We start from the raw sequence: 5,387 nt of genomic DNA, 5'->3' as shown, positions 1-5,387 counted from the left end.
AAGACAGAAGTCAACAGCCTCGGACGCTTGCGGGAAGGAAGGATGGATCAAAGTAGTTGTCATGCGCCGAGGAGATTCTCAAGAGTGTTTCTATAATTCGTTCCGTAACCATTATACCGCAGAAATACCTTGATCAACGGGGTTCTCTTTGAGATATTCTCACCCGGGGATCCTTACCAGGCTCTTTGTTCATGGACATAATTGTACGCACACCTCATTACATGTAGAAAGAAAAAAAGTACACACCGCCTCTAGGCGGTATACTTCGTGTCGTCTTACATAGATTTGTGCCCAGAGCGCTAAAGCAACAATTGATACACATTCGGTACCCTAGCACTGGTCAGACCGACACCGCCATAATGTGACCAATCATTTCTAATGGACTAAGTCTGAGATTTAGATGAGCGTCTGTGTAAGCTAAGAAAGGAGTAGAAACTCTGTATATACCCTTAAGTCGCGGAGTATTTTTGGACGTACCTCTGTAGATATAGCTCCACGCGCTATTTGACTTTGTCCTTCCCAGCCGACAAGAGTAATTAAGCCATGTTGCACAGGCATTTGAGGAACGTTGGACACAAAGTAATAACGGGACGTGACTGAGAAAAAAATCCGCAAGCTAGAACTCTTATCGATTCACTTGTCATCATGCTTGATCTAAAGCGCTGAAGGTTGACCAGATTGTCTTGCTCTTTCCGTAACAATAAAATAGCTCTGACTATGTCAACGTTCATCCTGACATCAAGGAGCAACAGCGCAGCGGGAAATTCTTCGGAAAAAATAAGCACCCCAGAAATCCGGGTGCCATTAGCTTTATTCTTTTAGCTGATACCATAGATTCAATCCCAGGGCTTCACAAAGACAAGGAGTGAATGGATTGATCAGTGTGTGGGGAATGGAACACTTAATTAACAGTGTATCCTTCCTGACGATAGAATATTGCCTGATATGCGTCAAAACAAGGAGGAACTTTCTCGAGCGCTGGTCTCTCTGTGTATACGGTAATCAGCATCATTGTGCTCTGAAGAGGATGGAGTTATTCAAGGTAAAAACATACAAATGGATATCAAAGGAAACCGTGTCAATATGACGAGTGATGTTCCCACCACAGTGTCCTTAACCAGTCCAAGTTGTCTGGTCACTGATAGGCGACTCGCCGTTAGGGGGAGTCGGTGTTATGATAGAGGCGGAAGCATGCCGTCATTTTAATGAACCTAAAGATTGGATAGATAATCCGGGCTTGAGTCGGATTATAAAGACCGACGCTTTTATAGTCTCTGATTTGCAGCGAGCAAGAGACCTGTAGAGATCGATGCGTTCACAAAACTACTATAACCCATATCGTTCTTAATTCAGTTTTGCAATAATGTCCTCACTTTATTATATTAAATATCTGATTGCAGGAGACACCGGTATCTGTCCATTAAAACAAAAGCGCCATGGAAGTTTTCTTTAGCGTGTTCAAGACTATGAGCCTGAATACAACTGTTAGACATTAGAGCGCTTTTGTGTTAGATTTAGCTATTTATTTGATTGGTGTCAAGAATATTCAATTGTATGACGGCGACCAGCATTATGGAGAAAGGAAACCTGGCAAAGCCCTTGGGAAACGACCATCTGCAGGCTGCTGGCGGACCTGTCCACGTGCGGACGGAGAAGAAGTCAGCACCAGAAACTGAGGATGAGGATTTGAAGTTGGTTTATTCATCCAGTGATTGAAACCCATTCTACTTTCATCCGAGGACCGCCATAGCAGAGGTGGTTAGCCCGCCAGGGCGGGGCAATGACCCCGGAGCCTCTCATCAATGCGTCCAGTTCATGCTGACTTCCACTCCGGTCGTACGTAGGAAGGACTGCCAGCAGTCTGCCGGCGATCGTCGGTTTTGCCCTGGCTCTGTCCGATTTCAACTCACCATAATGCTGTCCGCGGTTTAAAAAGTGAAATATTCTTGAGTACGGCGTACAACAAAAATCAAAACAAATTCACCTGATTTAGCACCTATTGAGCACCTATTGAGCATGTTTCTTGTGACATGGACCGACGCTCGAGACGGCTGCGACGCCAGCCCAGAACGTTGACGCAAATTAGAGACCTAATCAGAATTTGAATGGAGATTCCGCAAGCATTCCTTGTTCGTCTGGTGACTTCAGTGAGACGGAGATGCACAGAAACCATCCATGTGCCAGGTGTACACTCCCGTTAAGAAGCTTGCCAACCTTTATTTTGATCATTCCTCCACCAATAATCTTGAAAACACGTTGATAAAGTGACTTGAATAACCATTTTTATCTGCTCACCAACAATAAGTTGTTCTTCAACCATGACTAGAAAAAAAACAGAATGTATTCGAAAATAAAAGAACAATGTATTTATATCTTTATATACAGTTACTTTGTTGAGTCCGTATATATACACTCTTGTCTCACTCAAACATCTTGTTTGCGTAACCATGGTGACAATAAGCGGTCAAGGATGCGCGTGTGGCCGTTTCCGCAGTTAAACGTTCGTCAAATATCACGTGACCAACGTATACTCCAGAATATTTCATTAAGACGACGGTGGCCAGCATTGTTGGATTCAGATCTTCTCATGTGGTTTCCACCACTCATAAAACTAGCCATTGTATAAGAGACACATTTTTGAGTACTGGTATGGTGAATAAATAAATGAGTACATGTAGATAAATACCTAGAACACCATACCGAGGATACAAGATATGACGTCCCATCCAATCACAGTGCCCCGAGATCCCCTTGACAAGTACATATATGTACACTACACTGCACAAACAAAAACTGACATTTTAAAACCTCAGGACCAGACTCGGGATTGAACCCGGCGAAATTAAGTTGAAGTCTACAGGTAACTCTCTTTCAGCGAGTGTGGTTTAATCATTTTCTGAGCCCGCATTATGCGAAAGGAACAAAGGAACATGCTATTACACGTAGAAAGTACGCACGCCGTACAGGTATTGAAAGTTCCGACCATTTTAAGGCGCGGGCGGAACAGGTCATGAAGCCTCATTGTGAATGGCAGCTAACGGGACTCTCCTACACCAGCGCTTTAACGACACAATCCATTCCGTGCTAGGACCAGTTTATGGCTTCTCTAAGGAAGCCATCGATTTATCAGTTCCGGAAATGCTACTCTGTCTCGACCACATCCAGGGGAATCCCCCTGCCAGAAAATTATAGAGTGGGACGCCATCGCCATTCCCTGCTATATATGTTTTCTGCGAAACGAGTGCCATTATGACTCAATTATAGAGTGGCCAATTATCGAAGTGACATAACGACGTCTTCATAAAATCGGATGGCGGTGAATTGCCCGGGTTACAGATTGTACTTATAAGAGAATTAACTCACCAGACGAAGTAGTTACCAATAAAGGCTACTTTGTACACCACAATTATCTGACTCTTTATCTGGGAACTACATCCGCCCAGTTACCCGTCTGTCGCAGCTAGCCTCGTATTTGATAAGTCCTAATCTGTTGTCTCACGCGAGAACCGTCTTAGACTAAAGACCTGATAATACTAGATCGAATCTATTTGCGACCAACTGTGCCAGTCTTCCGGTTCTTGGGGAATCACTTGTTTAGATGGCCATCTTCTTGTTGAGATATTCCACACGTTTTCGGAATCGCTTCAGCGGCGTTATGGTTAGAGCGCCATATATGTACACACACCGCGTCGTTGTATGTCTGAAATATTGTGAACTTCGACGTAAAACCCGAAGCGTACATACATCTTGATGATACTTGAACAACAAATTGCTAGTGGTATGGCCTTCCATGTACTGAAACCTACACTGGTATGTAGCGTTTGATATTGAGAATACCAACCTGTATAAGAAAAGAGTATAGAATATCGATTTCTTCAGATATTATCTACAGAAATTGACTCTTTATACTGTTTAGAACATGCATGCATGCCCTGTTGTGGCCAAACAAATGTAGGATTGTGCAGTTTGAATATGAGCGTTCAGCGTTCACGAGGACTCCTTACAGGAAGAAATGAGATGGCTATATACATGGTGACCCAGAAGTCGCACACAATCCAGTAAGAGGTTGAATGCTTGAGCTACAGACCGGTGTGTTGCTCCATCTCTTACATCTCCATCTCTTGGTTCTTATGCAAACATAAAAACCAATTCAACTCTTTCTTGAACTGTTAGTTTAATAGCCATAATTAACTCTGAAAGAGAGAAAAAAAATCTAAAATCAGTATTAAATCTGAAACACCGAAAAAACAATGAAAATCAGGATGGTGCACGACTTTCTGGGACACCCTGTATACTGTGAGGGCCACCATTTCAACGAAGGCAGCTGGGTAGAAATCTAGTGACTGCATCTTTACTCCCAGTCCTTATTGTGTGCTTCAAATGATTCGCCTTGCCCATAACAGTTCTGTAATGCCATTATGGCCGAAATCATAACGACACGGTGAAGTTTAAACAGGTAAAATGTTTTATCCTAAAGTTTAACTCACTTTCGGAAACACTGAGTCATAGAGAACGAATATTAAAAACGGCAATGACAGAAAACTTGGGGACAGTCTAATGTAGTAGCACTTCAGAAGATAGAATAGGACATATACACAAAATCGAACCCGGGGAGCGTTCTGTGGAGTTAATGTTTTCTGGGAATTGAATTCTCCGAAAACAATACCTACCGTTGCTGCCTTTATAGAGAACACAGTAGTATTACACCACATATTTGTCCACGACGTTCAGCACTGAGAGTTACTGCAAGGAAACAGGACTGGTTGATCTGGTGTCGGTATGATGCGACTGGGTTGGGTGTCATGTCTGTTGTCTTTAGCATGATACTTCATGCAGCGGATTTGCACAAGAATGCACAGTATATGTACAATGTATATGTTCACACACCTAATGATTCTTCTTCGTCATCTGAAAGAAACATTTTTAAGTGATACTTAAAAACCTAAACATACAAATACATACATACATATGCTACCCACAACTTGTCTACCATGAAAGACGATGATTCTCTGCATTATGTGTAGTCCTTTTAGCTATATTACACTCCCTTCGTAAATCAGGCCTGAATAGTGTTTTATTAAAGCGGCCACCATACATGTACCACCATTAAGCCAGGGCAAATCATCAGTCAGGGAACAACCTGACACATTTTTCTTCCAGAAACGTACATTCTACAAGCACTAGATCACACAATATTGAATTAACAGTGTGTTATCGATTGTGTGAATTATTAATCAGTTAATGTACCGTTAATTAAAGTATAAACTCCTAGAATTGCACAGAATTAGTTCATATTATTGGCAGTCCCTGTGGAAGGGAGGCTACTCTTACTGGCTTGGGTTCCCAGTCATGATTCAGTTTGCCTCCATACGAACAATCTTAAAGAA

This window comes from Liolophura sinensis, chromosome 6 (genome assembly GCF_032854445.1).
Source record: "Liolophura sinensis isolate JHLJ2023 chromosome 6, CUHK_Ljap_v2, whole genome shotgun sequence".
Lineage (NCBI taxonomy): Eukaryota > Metazoa > Mollusca > Polyplacophora > Chitonida > Chitonidae > Liolophura > Liolophura sinensis.
The sequence above is the reverse complement of the archived record's forward strand: the minus strand, read 5'-3'. Positions refer to the sequence as shown.